This window comes from Balaenoptera borealis (genome assembly GCF_965194805.1).
Source record: "Balaenoptera borealis genome assembly, chromosome: 3".
Classification (NCBI taxonomy): domain Eukaryota; kingdom Metazoa; phylum Chordata; class Mammalia; order Artiodactyla; family Balaenopteridae; genus Balaenoptera; species Balaenoptera borealis.
The window spans coordinates 146,803,645-146,819,736 of record NC_138866.1 but is presented as its reverse complement, the minus strand read 5'-3'; positions in this window follow the sequence as shown (position 1 = coordinate 146,819,736).

The following is a 16,092-nucleotide window of genomic DNA, read 5'->3' as shown; positions in this document are numbered from 1 at the left end:
AAAAGCACTTGGCACACCAGGAGCAAGCAGCAGGGCTGGGGTTTGTATCAGTGTGGTCTGACCCCTGAGCTCAAAGGCTCACTACTTCTCACAGTCCCAAGGGATATGGAGCCTCATTCCCCACCTGGGTCTAGGCCGTGGGAGGTGATGGCCCGGGATGGATGAGCCCAGTTCTCTCGGTTCTTCCAGCCCTCCCTCTGAGTTCCCACTCGCCACTCCTCAGTGCCTTGGTCCTGACTGTGGCTGAGGGGGCTTCCCTGACCTGCATATTGGCCCAAGCAAGGCCTATGTGCCCAGGTGTGCCTGTGTGCCTGCAAGCACATGTTGTTTGGCTGTGTGTGTGCGGTTGTAGTGTGCCTGTGCCATGGTCACGTACAGCTGGAGCAGAGGCCTTGAACCGCTCTGATGTTCCTAAGTGCAAGACAAAGGTGGGCCCATACCTGGATTATGGGGTGAGTCCCAACATGAGAACAGCTGAGTAAGAGGCCAAGGAAGCTGGGGCTATCCCTGAGGAAGGAAAGGGAGCTGCAGGTCTGCACCACCTCCACCCCTGGATGCCCCTGCAGACAGGCCACAAGTGGTGTCACCTGACCTACACCTCCCACAAGAGCGGGCACCTAAGAGAACCCACAGGGGTAGTGACATTTGTATAAGCCTGTACCACACCACCAAGAGCATTTCAGACCATTCGTATTTAATTTTTTGGAAAACCTGATATTTTTCACCTAGTACAAAACTAAAAAGGTTTGCTGTGAGAAGTCTCCTTCATGTCCTGTCTCCCATCTGCCCTGTTCTCATGACTCCCTAAAAAGGTAATAACTGTTATTCATTTTTTTGTATCCTTCCAGAGTTTCTTTATACATAAACAAGCCCATACAAACTTGTATTCTGATTTTTCCCTCATTTTACACAGCTTCATAGGATGACATTAATCAGTCCTCTCTTGAGGCTCATTTGCCTTGTTTCAACCTTTTGCTTTTACAAATGTCACTGCAGCAAATAACCTTGCTCATAAGTCAGTTCTCACAAGTGTGAGCGTATCTATAGGACAAATTCCCAGAAGGGAGACCGCTGGGCCAAAGCTTATATGCCTTTGTCATTTTGCTATATCTTGTCCTTCATGGGGTGGGTGCCACCCCCTACCCACGGTATGTGGCTGATAGGATCTTAGTGAGGATGGATCACTGAGTAATTAGACTCACCCATCGTGGCTTGGCCAGCAGGGCACTGGCCTGTCACCCTTCTCAGCCGGTGCTCTCATGCAGGGATAGTGCGTGACCACACATGGCAGCCCTGCTCACGCTTGTATCTGCTGTTTTTCTCCCCTGCCTCTTCCTCTGAAACCATTACAAAGAGGGGGACGCCCCCACCAACCACCACACACACATACACAAGTCGGTTCTGGAAAAGGCAGCAGCAGAGCCCTACAAGAAGAAGTACATCTGCCCATGTTTACTCATTGAACAAATCCATGAGCATCTACCGTGGGCCTGGCATCCTCCTAAGTGCTGTATGTGTGATATGCGATCTTGGCCACTTCCCTTAACCTCTGGGCCCCAGCAATCTCTTGAGTAAGATGACAGGTATGGACATGGGGGTTCCAAGTCTCCTAGCGCTAATGAGGTACCATCCCCAAATCATGTGGTCAGTCCATGTATGTATCAAAGGGAGGAAAGGCTTGGAAAACACTTCTTGGGCTGATAAATGTTGGTGCTTTGTAGAAATGCAAAGCATTTTCTGGGCCACCTTCACATCTCTCTCAGGTGGCTATTGTGAACATTGAATGAGATCTTGTTACTAAAGAGCTGGACACATTAGAAGTGCTCAACAGGGACTTCCCTGGTGGTCCTGTGGCTAAGACTCCGTGCTCCCAATGCAGGGGGCCTAGGTTCGATCCCCGGTCAGGGAACCAGACCCCACGTGCCACAATTAAGAGTTCGCATGCCGCAACTAAAGATTCTGCATGCCACAACTAAAAAAAGAAAAAAAAAAAGATCTCGCACGTGGCAATGAAGATCCCGCGTGCCACAACTAAGACCCAGCACAGCCAAATAAATAAATATTTAAAAAAATAAATGCTCAGCAAACGTTATCTGCTTTCCTGTGAGTTTCCAAGAGCGCTTGCGCTGCCACCCAGGGTCAGGCTTGGAGGCAGGCCCTCCCGGAGGCCCCAGCCAGGCCACTGGCAAGTGCGGCACTCAGAGCAGGGCCCCGCGCGCTCTCCAAGGCGTCTGGACAGGCCGGGAGGCAGACGGGACGAGTGACAGCTGGGAAGGTTTAATTGCTCCTCAGTGGCTTGGGAGCACCTCCCTCCCTTGCCAATGATCTGCATTTCAATGTGAGAAGAGTGGAAAGTAGGATGCTGCTCAAAGGGGTTACAATGATTAATCATTTAAAAAGCAAGATCTTAATTACAGGCCGCAATTTTTACTATTTAAGGAGTCCATTAGTTGCCAGAAAGAAGAAGAAAAAATTATCACAGGTTATTCTCCTCCGAAAGTAGAGAGGGGGGAGGGGCGGTGGGGGAGAATCAGCTGCCTCTCCAAGATGGGGTGGGGGGCAGGGTCCCAGCCCAGGAAGAGGCCTGGCCGGGAGCAGGATGGGCCCTGTGTGGTGTGGGAGCGAAGTGAGAAAGACGCTTCCTGGAGGCCTGGCGGAGGGTGCAGGGGGTGGTTCGAGAGCTGGAACCTCCTGTCCTTCTCTCTCCAGCTCGGGCCCGGCTGGAATCCCACCTGTGGGTGCCCCTGGAGGCCTCCTCTTGGGCATGGCAGCTGTTGGTCAGCCCCTCCCCCCACCTCAATGACCCCCCTGACCCCACCCTGCTCAGGATGTGAGGTTAATTGCCAGGCCTTCCCCTCTGACCCCTCTGTGGGTTTTAGTCCTGTCTGTTCTCCCAGCCCCCAGGGTGTATAAAGGAGACTGGGGGGGTGGGGTGGGTGTTGGGAGTGAGATAAAAAACAACCCAGCCTCTTTAGCAGATTAATTTACTGAGCCTCAGGGGGCTGAAAGATCAAGAGACCAAGCCTCCACCAGTACTCCCCACCCCTCCCCTGTGGCCTCAGAGGCTCTCGTGGCAAGGGATGTGGACATCTTCCCTGCCCTGTTCACCTTGAAGCCAGGACACCATCCCACCTCTAAGGAGGGCAGTGCTGCCTGACCCTGAGTTCTGGATCTGCAGATCCAAGCCTCCTCTTGAGCCGTGACTGGCAGCTCCTGAATCCCAGAAAACAGCCCCAGAAACAAAGGGGCTCCACCAGTGCAGGACCAGTCACAGGAATGCAAGAAACCCAAATCAATATGATCGTGTGCATGATGGTACAAGTGCCATCAAAATTAATAACTCAGATGAGTCAAGAATAAGTGTGAGCTGGAACCAGGCCCCAAACTAGCCTTATTCCTATGATACCATAGGTTTAAAATAAGCTTGGAAACAAGTCACAGAGTTTACCAGCCTACCTAGAGGAAAGGTTTATTCCCTGCAAAGCCTCCTTGATATTGAGAGTTAAATAAATGAAATCACTTCTATAAACTGTCCCTCCTGCCAGACTGATTAAGTGCCTCTGTGTGTGTGTGTGTGTGTGTGTGTGTGTGTGTGAGTCCATCAGCCTCACTGTTCTAACATTTAGGCCCCCAGAGGGCAGGCCGCTAAATCGGATTGAATGATAATCCCAGGGATTTCTGGGGGAAGGTTGGGGCACAGACTCACAATATGGGTTTGAATTCAAAATACCTAAACTGGTTTCATGGTGACTCTACCCTGGCCCCTGCCTCCTCCATCCTCAGACCCCACCACCACCCAGGAGAGGGAGAGTGTCTGTCCCTTTAACTGTCAGGTTCCCCACCTCCCGGGGGTAGGCACACAGACCCTCACCCATCTTCTCCAACCATCCCTCTACTCCAATGCTGATTAATTTCAGGGTTGGGCACCCAAAACCGGCTGGACCACATTATTTCTGATGTTGGCTCTTTTCACCGGTCACTGCCTTGAAGCCACAGTAATCAGCAGCTTTTAGCTTGTCACTCTCCTGACACTCTTTACTTAGACCAGGAAATGGCAAATGTGATGGAAATAGAACTTTATTATCTGTTTCATTCTTTCCAAGAGAGGAGGATTGGAGGATGGAGAGGAGGGCCTGGCATCCAGAAGCCACGTCTGCTGGTGGTGCTCAGACCATGGGGCAGATGGATGGTGGATCTTAGCCCAGGCCCCGGGGCCTACCAGCAGCACCTCCACACACATCACCTACCCAGGTTCCTCATGGGCAACTGGGGAAGCAGATTCATGCCTGCCTCAGAGACCTGCTGAATATCCATGCCTGGAAAAGTGCTCTAACCCCAGGGAGTCCTGGAGGGTTTCAGACGCCAGGCTGCCTCTCTCCTGATCGGGCCTGCACCCCACCTCAGCTGCCAGCCCAGACAAGTCTTGTGTGAAAATTAGGAAAAGGCACCCCCTCTGGGCAGCGCTTGCAGGACATACAGCTTGGGGATTGAGTGCAGGCTGGATTTTAAACCCACTTCCCCACTTGGTCTTCATGACACGCCCTGAAACAGTTTATCTTACACCCGGGGAAACTGATGCTCCTGCTCTAGCACACACAGCTGCAGGGGGCCTCCCAGGGCCTAGAACCCGTTGTCCCACATCTCCTGGTAGGCTGCCAACCCACTCCCACAGAGACGTAGAGGAGCATCAGGATCCAGCAAGGAGAGGAAACTGATGACCCCCAGACAGCCCGAGCACCCCGGTCCCCATCAGTCTGGGGAGCTCCGGACCCTGGACAAGGGGGCGGCAGGAGCCAAAGAGAGGCCAGTAGCTTCTATTAATACCAAACACTGCTTTCTGTTTGTGTGAAGCTTTCCCATTTTCAGAGCACGTTCACAACCGGGATGTTGTCTGAGCCCCTCAAACCAGCATGCCGGGGAGCCAGGGCAGGACCACAATGTCCATGTTACAGGAGCAGCCCAGAAGCTCAGGGAATGAGACCCTCACATCTCTTGACAAGGCTGAGGCTAGGACCCAGCGCTAGTTTCAGAAGGTCCTGGAGCCCGTTGGGCTGGGACTTAGTCCCTGATGGGATCGGGGACCTGGTGCCACACTCTGGTGAGAGAAGCATCTCAGATCCCCGCTGCCTCTCCACGCAGACCCAGTTCATTTACCTCACATTTTCTCAGAGGTGGAGCGTGTGATAGAAGACTTGGCAGGAAAGTGCCTAACCTCCCTGGGTCTCGGTTTCTTCACCTGTGGAATGGGCTTAATAATAGCATTTATTATTAATTATTAGTAATAGAACCCAAAGGGTCATGGTGAAGAGTCGCTGAAGTGTTGTGTGTAATGCATTTTCCACTTTATCTTGCACACAGGATACACTCATTACACTCATTAGATAGTAGCAATTTGTATTATGGGCCTAGACCCGGGGATGCAGCTGGGAGGGGACACATGGGCTCCGCCCCCACCCCCGAAGCCTTGTGTCCCCTGGGGGAGAGACAGCACATCATGTGAGGGTGCAGTGAGGCAAGGCCCGTGTAAGGGGAAGCCCGATGGAGGGGCAGCTAACTCAGCCACTGGGGGCGCTAAGCCTTGGTGCATGCCCAGCAGCAGTCCAGGCAAAGAAGGAAGAACCAAGTTCTGGCCAGAAGAAACAGCAGATGCCGAGGCGGGTCTGCTCAGGGCACTGCAGCAGCTCAGTGCAGCTAGAGCAGGGGACGCGTGGAAGGATGGAGAGGCCGGCTCCTAAAAGGCCTGTGTGAGCCTTGCTGGGGAGTTTGGACTTCTGGGGTCGATGGGGATAGGGGTACAGCTGAGCTCAGAGAATGGGAGGGTAGAAGGAGAGAGAGGAAATGAGGTGGAGAGAGGTGACGGTTAGAAGAGAAGACAGGGGATGGAGAGGGGCCAGGTTACCAGGGGTACCCAGCTCTGGGGTGCAGAAAGTCTGGGTGTGTTAGGGGAATGGGTCTTCTTTTCTAATTCAAATGGAGATACCATGAAGGTTAGCTCTGGTGCTTCAGGGAACCCCCATGAGCATTTTGGACCCAAGCCCTCGTCCCAGGAAGAAGTTACCCCCAGTCTCCCGATAGCATCCTCTAGACTCTGAGCTCTCTTGGGCTGGAGACCCTGTATGGGACAAGGAAGGGGTTCCTTGGTGGCCCTCCCTGACTCCTTTCCACCAACAGTCAAGAGCCCTGACTGCCTATAGTCTAATGTTTGAGCCCACAAAAGTCCCTTCCCTTATCTGGGCCTCAGTTTCCTCATCTGTCAAATGGACCAGTTTTCTTCCTCCTCTCAGGCCCTGATGTTTACACCCATTTAGTCTGGGATGCTCAGCAGGCCAGCAACAGGGGCTCCCTGCTGCCTGGATCCCTTAATTCCCCACCCCCAGGCGTCCTGTGACCTGTGAATGCAGGGGACACCATGTGAAGGGCAAGAACCTGGTTGCTGGACCAAGCACCCCCCGCTTCCCCCGCAAACCTGCTGCTTTGCCCCAGACTGGCTCAGCTGGGGTCAGGCCCTCTAGGGCTGGCAAGAGGCCCGAGCTTAGTGCCTTCGCTCGGCAGGGGTTAGGTCCTTGTCCTCCCACATCTGACAGGCCCCCTTCTGCTCCAAGGGGCAGCCAGAGGTTGGGGATGTCTCTGGCTGCCTGCCTCCCTCCTTCCCGCCTCTTTCCCACAGCTGTGGCTGCGCTCTCTCCTCTGCCCTGGGCTTCTGCCAATGCCGAATTCATGTGACATCTCAGAGGGAGGGCTCCTGGGTGGGCAGACAGATGCAAGGGGAGATGCTCTGAGCCCCCTACCCCTGTTCTCCCAGGATGCTCCTCTGCCCTCATTTGCAGTCTCTGAGCAAGCAGGACAGAGTCCCTGGGTGGAACTGATGGCAGCATCTCCGGCAGGAGCAAGGTGTGTGATGGGCCTGCAGGACTGGGCTGGCAGAAGACAGTCTAGTATAACACAGAGGCCTCTGCTTGGCCTCAAGCAATCTCTGAGAGAGTCAGTGACCAATGGGTCCTAAGCAGGAGAGAGCTGGAGCAGGTGATCCTAGCAGACCTCATGAACGGTCAGAGTCTGAGCAGACGTGGCTTGAATCTCTGCTCTTCCACTTCCTAGCTGTGTGACCTTGGACAAGTAATTGGACTTTTCAGTGTTTCAGCTCCCTAGTGCAAAATAAAAGGAAATAGTGATATCTATTTTAAAGGGTTGCTATCATGCAATAGGTACAAATGCCTAGCACAAGACCTAACATTTAGTAGGTGCTCACTAAACGGTGCTATGATTCTTTTTATTCCCATGGACAAGTGGCCACATAGTACTTTAGTGCACTGGGCTTTGTGACCTTGGGCAAACTGCATCCCGTCTCTGGGCCATCTGTGAAATGAGGGGCTTGGAGGAGAAGAAACCCAAGGCCTCCTTCTGGTGTGAGCTATATGGTTTGTGGGCACTCTGGGTTGATGAGGGGAAGGCTGTGCTGACTATATCATTTATGAGCTTCAAATCCTGGGGCCCTGGAGACGTTTGGAGGTAGGAGGAGAGAGTGGAGGAGGGAGAGAAGGAGGAGAAGAAAAGTGTAGGAGAGAGGGGTTGAGGAAGAGGGAAAGGAAAGAGGAAGAAAGAGATGAGAAGCAGGGAGAAGGAAAGAAAGATGGGAGAGTAGAAGGGAGGGCAGAGGAAGGAGGGGGGAGGGGGAGGAGAGAGGGAGGGAGGGAGGAGAAGAAGAGGGGGAGCAATGAGAAGGAAGTTTCAGCTGGGCTGCTCCCGTCTGTGCAGAGGAGGCCAGGAATGAACTAGCTACCCGGATGCCTGAAGGACTTCTGGCTTGTGGGAGGTGGGGCATGGTGGGCTCTTCCTAGAGAGCTGATTTCCAGAGTCTGGCCCCTGGGGCTGCCCTTCTGGATTCCAGGGACAGACCACTAGACCTTGAGTCACTGCCTCCCCTGACCTAGAGGAAAACAGGTCGGGTGAGAGCCATTGGCCTATGGACGAGCCACTATTTCCCCTGCGAGCACGCCCAGGGTGTGCTCATGCGCCCGGGGCAGTACCCCTGCTCTTCTTTGGAGGCGAGGGGCAGACAGAGAGGCAAGAGATCAAATCAGGGTATAAGGCTTTTCTGGCTCTTTCCTGGAAGGACCAGAACCTTCCCACTAGGTAAAGGTGGCCACTCCCAGGGGATCGCTGAGGCTGGGTAGTCTGGACAGACGGGGCCAAAGCAGCCAGCCCCAGAGCAGGCTCTTTGGCCATGGCCATGTAGTTTGCCCCCTGCTTGGCATTCCCGCTCTCTCTCTTGAATTGTAGTAAAAAGCATGGCCTTAAGGATCAGAGACCCATGGCCTTAAATTTCACTTTTGAGCTGTGAGCCCTTGAGAAAGTCACTTCCTTCTCTCAGGCTTAGTTGTCTATAGGAAGGGGTACTACTGGGAGCACTGAGCACCATTATGTGAGGCCAGGGCTCGGCATACCAGTGCTTAAAGGAGGAGGGGAGGCGGAGGTCAAGATGTCCTGCCTTCCTCTTCCTTTCTTTACTCTGTTCTTCCTCTGGCACAGGGCAGCCATGCATGTGCTCATGGTGGGTGCAAGTCCCCACAGACAGGCCTCCGGCCCGCTTCCCCACCCTACCCCACTTTCCAGCTGCCTCTTGGGGAGGCCCACACCCAGTGCATCCTCGGCTGCCTGCAAGTCAGCAAACCTTCCAAAAACACTTTGCAGCAGGTGAATGGAGCAAGCCGCATCTTCCTGGAGTCTCCCCCAGCGTTTAGCGCAGGAACTGCTTGCTGTGTGTGTCCTGATGTGAGCATAGGAGGGACAGGGAGATGGTGGCCAGTGTGAATAGCCGGGCCCCGGGGGCAGGGGAGCCAATGCAGGCTAGATGAATGAACAGGTCTGGGACCCAGAAGTAGAAGGCCTGAGTCTCCGGCTGACTCACGGGAGCCTGGGAAACCCTGTCTCTGCTGGGCCACAGGCAGGGGTGGGAAGTCAGGGCCCGCAGGGTCTTTGTACCCATACAATCGCAGCCACTCTTCTGGATAAAGGGGCAAACAAAGGGGCCTTCGGAAGTGGCCACGCTGCTCAGCACCCGGGGAGGCCCCAGGAAGCCAGCTCTCACTTGCCGCCCACCCAGGCGGCCTCCCCCCACTCCACCGCCCCATCACGGGGGCCTGCTGGGTCCCAGTCACCCACAGCCTGGGCAGCTGTGCTGAGACTTAATAAAAGCTGAGGGAATCCCCCCCACTACACACACACACACACACACACACACACACACACACACACACACACTGGCCAAGGGGCCCGGAAAGTACGAGAAGAGTACCCACCAGGAGCGAGGGGGGGAGCTAAAATGCTGCCTTCTTACTTTCCAGGACAGCAACAGGAACTGGTGACTGATGAGAGTGGGCTTCAGAAAGGCCTTCAGCTTCTGATGAGAGATGGACCCCCTGAGAGGCTGCTGGTTTGCAAACCAGGGGCAGCTCCTCTTCTGAGCCATCCCCCCACTGGCGAATCACATCACAAGAGCCATGTCCTTAGCCAACTGAGTTATCAGATAGGAATCTCACCCTGGGGACCTGGGACTATGGGAAGCACTCCGGAAGTGTCCAGATACGGGAGTCAGCATGTCTGGGCTCTGCAGCTCTGGCTCTGTGATCTCAACGGGCTTTATAACCCACTGAACCACAGTTTTTCCATCTCTAAACAGTGATTGTACAGAAATTACGCTTGTAGGGTGGGGTGTGCATTATATGAGGTGATGGGTATCAGGCCCCGATGCATGGGATATGCTCTATAAATGGCAACTATATTTCTTAGGCCCTGTTTGAATGCGGAATGATCATTAATTCTAAATAAGTTGTATCCAAAAGTAGGGCTCAGACTAAGGCTTCCAGCGATCTTAGTAACAACCGTTGTATGTTGGGGCGAAAGTGGTGCGCAATAAGGGCTCCTTCTATAGTATCCATCTGGCCTTTTTTAAAGTAACTTTTTTTATTTTGGAATAACTTTAGACTTACAGAAAAATTGCAGGTAGTACAGAGTTCCATATACCCTTCATCCAGATTCCCCAAACATTAACGTCTTATACAACCATGGTACATTTGTCAAAACTAGGAAGTTAACATTTCTACAATACGATGATTTAAACTCCAGACTTATTTGGATTTCACCAGTTTTTCCACTAATGTCCTTTGTTCCAGGGTCCAGTCCACATTGCCTTTAGCCACCTACTTTTGTTTGTTGGTTGGTTGGTTGGTTGGTTGGTTTTGCCTCGCTGCGCAGCTTGTGGGATCTTAGTTCCCCGACCAGGGATCAAACCTGCACCCCCTGCATTGGAAGCGTGGAGACTTAACCAGTGGACTGCCAGGGAAGTCCCGCCACCTGTTTTTTAGTGGATGAAAGGACGGAAGCGTCATTCTTCATCAGCTTTGCTTACTCCCCGAAGGCAGAGCTTCCAGTAAAGCTGTCTCCACCGTGGGCACGGGATCCACACAAGCTGTCCAGTTGATGCTTCAGCATCTCCCTGATCTGCAAGCAGGCTTCCTAAACTCAGGAGTGCAGGTAGAGCTGCCCTTCTCAAAGCTCTGGATTCATGAAGGATTTCGGTAGCTTCTTGCTAGCTTGGGAGTCTGTAGGGAGAATTTCAGAGCTGTGCCAGACCACACAGATGGGAACTGGGACCCCAGGAGCATCTGAGAGGCCCCGTGTCCCGGCTGCTTGGTGCCCACACACACCCTCAGCCCCAAGTCAGGCCATCTTATAGCTCAGAGGGTGGTTCTGAATCCAGAACTCTTTCTCCCCACACTTGAGCACCTGAATGAGAACCAGAAGGAGTCCCAGCCCATGCCCCAAGCCCTCTTCCCTCAGAACTGGGTCTTGGTGCCTGACGGTGGGCACCCCTGGGTTCCAGCATACCCTGGGATCAGGGAGTCCACTGGGCCCCCAAGAGCAGGGGAGGAAAGCCCCATTGGCTCCGGTGAGGAAGGGACAATGCCCCTTTTTTTCTGGTAGCTGGCAGAGCCTGCCAGGCCCTGAGCTTCTGAATGCCCATTGGAGCCAGACACTGGACTCTGTTTCCCAGGCAGCCCCGTGCCAGGCCTGCCATGACCCAGAGAGAAGGAGCCTTTCTTCCCTGCTGGCCAAAGCCAAGGCTCCCAAAAGAGCATCAGCAGCAAGGGGGGCTGACCTTTGTTCAGGAAGCTGAGGCTTCCCGCTACCCCCCGCTTGGGAACCTCAGAGTTGGAAAGGGAAGTGTGCCCCCCACCCTTTGTGAGTCGGGTCCGCTCCCTCCTGACTCTGAAGCTACAGGATTCCCAGCCTGCCTGGCTCATTGCCTCCGGCCCCCATCCACCCCCTACCTATTCATCAACTGCTCTGAAGACCTTTCACAAGGCTCATCCTGTTAGCCTTGAAAGGGGCTTGCATTGAAGCCTGCTTAGGGCTGTGTTTGGAAGGAGGGAGAGATTCCAACTGGAGTTACTGTGCCTACTTTGAAGGTAGTGGAACCCAGGCCCAGAGAGGTGACTGATGGGCCCAGGGGAGGGGCATGCATCGGGTCTCCAGACCCAGGATTGGAGTCCCATGTGGCTCCCGGGCCACTTGCCCTAAGGACTTATGCCCCTAGCTCTGTGAAAGGGGTGGACCAAGGTGACCTCAAGAGGGCTTGCCCACTGCCGGGGTTGTTTGCTGTCCACTCCTTACTGCCCAATTTGGGGGTCCGTGGATGAGCAAGTGCAGGGCTAGCTGGGACTTTGGAAGGACTGGGAGTCACTAGGAAGACCGTCTCAGGCAAAATGTCAGAGACTTTTTGGTGTGGCTTTTGGGAAAGCCAGGCTATGGGGTGCCCTCTCCCACCAGTGCAGCTCTGGGGGAACCCTAAGCCAGAAAATTGGGGGCAGCAGCAGCCCTCCCTATGAGCCCATCCACTGTGGCACCCCACATACAGGCCAAAGAGGAGGAGCAGAGATGGAGACAGTCACCATGTGCCTACCATACACACCGTACACACACACAGAAACATGTGCACAGAGACACCAAAACCCCACCACCAACAGAACCATGGAGACACAAAGACGAGAACCCACAAACAAGCACACAGCAGATAACAGTTGTTGGGTCCTCATCATAGGCACTGTGATGGGTGCCTGATCATCTCATTGTAGACAGGCACACAAATATACACACAAAGAGACATAAACAAAGAGAGACACACACACACACATTAGAAACCCAAAGACAAACACTTCACAGACTCAGACACAAAAGAGGGACAAACACACCTTGGACCCACGAAAATAAACACACCAAAGTTGTCCCAAGGGATCCAGCCTGGGGGCAGGCAAGTATCTTGTCTTTAGAGAACTTGAAAACCGTAGTAAAACACACCTTCATTCTGCTTTTTCCCCCCCTTGCACTGGCAATTCTTTAACCACATCAGTGATAAGATATTCCTCCCCCCCTCCCCAAATTATTTTGTTAATTCTAACCTGTTGGGTTTTTTTCAGATGATTTTTATTGTGGTAAAATATACATAACATAAAATTAATCATTTTTTCTATTTTTTATTGTGACTATTTTAACCATTTTTAAGCGTACAGTTCCATGGCGTTAAGTGCATTCACAATGTTGTATAACCATCACCACTATTTCCAGAAGTTTTTCATCATCCCAATCAGAAACCTTGCACCCATTAAACAATAACTTCCAATCCCCCTTCCCCAGCCCCTGGTAACCTCTTTCTACTTTCCGTTTCTATGAATTACCTATTCTAGGTTTCTCATATAAGTGGAATCATATAACATGTGTCCTTTTGTGTCTTAACCTGTTGGCTTTAATAATAAATATGTAGGCTTCAAGTCAGCACATTTTTTATTACTTATCCTTTAATTAACCCTGTGTTCTACATGGAAGTTAATCCCAATAACTCCCAGCTCCATGCAGTTGGCCCCTTATCCAGTTCTGGTGTTTGGAATCAACTGAGTGTTTTCAGGTGCAGTTTGTGTCGCCTAGCCCTAGCTCTGTGATGGTGAAATTGTAGAAACAGGACTTGAATTGCTTAGTTTTATTTGTATTCAACATTTAAAACAGTGAATTAGAGCGTGAGTTGTGAGGCCATAATAGTTTTGTTAGGAAAGTGTACATTTTAGATTATACAGGAAATATTTTACTGAATTTGAACAGTTTGTTTAGAATTCAAGTTACTTCTTTTTAACTTGTTAGGCTTTTATTTTGATTTAATTCTAATGTATTCATTACTGAGATAGACCAATATGTAGATCTATATTCCCCCCTTTTAAAATAATGTAATTTAAAAGTATGTATCCATTTTCCCCCTTTTTGTACTATAATGATTATTGTATTTTTAATTTTATTTGTTTTTGAAATGGCATAAGTTTATATACAAAATTCAGTAAAAGAAAATTTTGGCTGCCTGCCATTTATTTATTGTTATTCATTTCATGATTGTTACTGCTAAAATTTGGTCTTATAGAAGAGGAGTGGTGTTAAGTATCGGCTCAGGGTACATGCTAGCTACGCCCTGAAACGCACAAGTGCATCACACACACACACACACACACACACACACACACACACACACACCTCCCTCCCTCCTTCTCTCTCTCTCTCTCTCTCTCTTTCTCTCTCTCCTAAGTGCCCAAAGCCAATGATCATGGGGTAGGCAAATCTCCTTAGCCGACGGCAGTCCCGGTGATGGAAAGGCGGGTCACCCGCCCACTGGGCTCTGCCTAGCTTGGGCGCCGTTGGGCAAGGTGGGGTCTAGGGTGGATGGGCGGGAGACCGTCTCCGACTCGGACCCCTGGGGACATCTGGAGCCAGGGAAACCCCCGCCCCTAGCCCCAGTGTCCCCTTCCTGCTGCACTTCCGAGGCCTACCACGAGGTGCCGCTGTAGCAAAGCGATCCCCGCCTGTCAGCCCGTTCCGAACCCACTGGGCGACGTTTGCGGAGGGAGCTCCCTCTTTGTGCCAGGCACCGGGCCCGGATCTGGGGATTCCAGATGAGTAAGGTACAGGCTCTTGTCCCGGAACATCGCACAGCCTTGCCGGGGAGACTCACAAGGAAGCAGAGAGTGACAGTGGCCCGTGGCGGGCGCTGAATGCGCACATAGGCAGGAGGGACACTGCCAGAGCATCGTGCAGAGCCAGGGAAGCTGAGCCCTGAAGAACAGTAGGAGGAGCCAGGAGCAGGGTAAGGGTGCTCCGAGCGGAGGCAGAGGTGTGCACAGGCCTGGAGGTGAGCAAGGATGTTGGGGAGCGGTCAGAAGAGGGGCTGGTTGCGGAGTGCCTTTAGTCCCAGCCTAAAGAGTTTGGGCTTTGCAATGCGGGACACTAGGAAGCCACACAAAGGTCCAGTTGGAGGTGCACTTAGAAAAGTATCCTGCTATCATTTGTGTTAAAAAAAAAAAAAAAAAGAAGAGGCTGCAAAAATAAAGAATATGTATACATACACTCCTGAGTATTCACAGAATTTATCCAGAAGATATACAACAGTGATAGACATTAGTTTCCTCTGGGGGTAGGACTGGTGGCTGGGCACAGGGGTGGGAGGGAAAACTTCACTGTGTATATTTTGTTCGTATTGAATTTTGAGCCATGTGAATGAATCACCTTTCTGAAAAATAAACTAAACAAAAATTATTAAATTGAAAATTGTATTTATAATTTAAAAAAGAAAAAGAGGGACTTCCCTGGTGGCCCAGTGGTTAAGACTTGTGCTGGCAATGCAGGGGGCCCGGGTTTGACCCCTGGTCAGGGAACTAGATCCCACATACTGCAACTAAAAGAGCCCGCATGCCACAACTAAGACCCAGTGCAGCCAAATAAATAAATATTTTTCAAAAAGAAAAGAAATTAAGATCACTTTGGCTGTGTTGAGTAGGGCGAGTTGGAGAGACAGAAACTGGAAGCAGGGAGAACTGCAGAAGACTGAGGAGGTCCTGAGGAGAGATGGAGGGGGCCTGGGCCAGGCTGGGAGGCTGGGGTGCTGGGGTGCTGGGGGGCTGGGGGTTGGGAGCAAGCACAGGGCTAGGGGTCTCCAGCCTGGCAACAGGCACAGGGTTCAGCTTATCAGCTTTTCTGTGGCTACAAAAATATAAGGGGCATGAAAACAAAAGTGTTGCTTTTTAAAAGAAAACTGCAACATCCAAATGCACAAATGTTTAACTAGATATCTACAGAACGGAACTGGTGCCTATAAGCCAATTGCCACATACCTCATAGAGTAAATTGTATTCAGTGTGTGTTCGTGTTAATAGGTTTGATAGGTGGGGGGAAGGGATGCCCAATGGGAGCCCTGTGGGACCTGCCTCCATTCTGTACCTCCAGGGCTGAAGCCAGGCACCAGGGAAGTCACATCTTGGGCCAGGAGCAAATTTCTAGGGCTATGGATACTCCTAGACATCCTCACACAAAGGCCCCCTCCTGCCCAAGATGAGAAGTCTGAGCAGGGGCAGGATGAGGCAGCTCCCACAGTGAGGCTCTTTCAAGGGAGGGGTACATGGAGAAACAGTGGTGGAATACCTGCAGTGAAAGGAAACCTTGAGACCATGGTGGTCAACCCCCTTCTTGGACAGAAGAGGAAGCTGAGCCCAGAGAGGGGCAGGGGCTGCTCCAAGGCCACACAGCCAGTTAGCTGCAGCACTGAAACTCACCCCACCTCCTCTGCCTCCCAGCCCTCGGTGGCCTCCACTTGGCTCCACTGTTGCCCTGCACGCCCACTCCCAAAGCCAGGAGATGACTTTCAGGGACCCCTCAGCCTTCCCCAGACAGAACTGTCAGTCATTCATCGCTCCAGAAGTATTATTGGTAGGATTCAGGAAGAACTCCGCGTCCCAGGCCCTGAAAATGGCTGTACCTCCTGGGGAGACGAGTGGAAGGGAGGTTTGGTCTAGGCCTCTGGACATTTGCCTGTGTCACAGGCTGGTGAGCTGGCCTTTCTGTAGCACGGTTTCCTCATCCCAGCAGGCCTCCTTCCTGTCAGCTCATGAAAACCACCAGTTCAGCCAGCCTCACAGTCCTGATGTACACAAGGAAATGGATTTCCAGATTTGATTACATAAAAGTTAAATACTTACATGAAGCAAAAAATACCTCATATGAAGT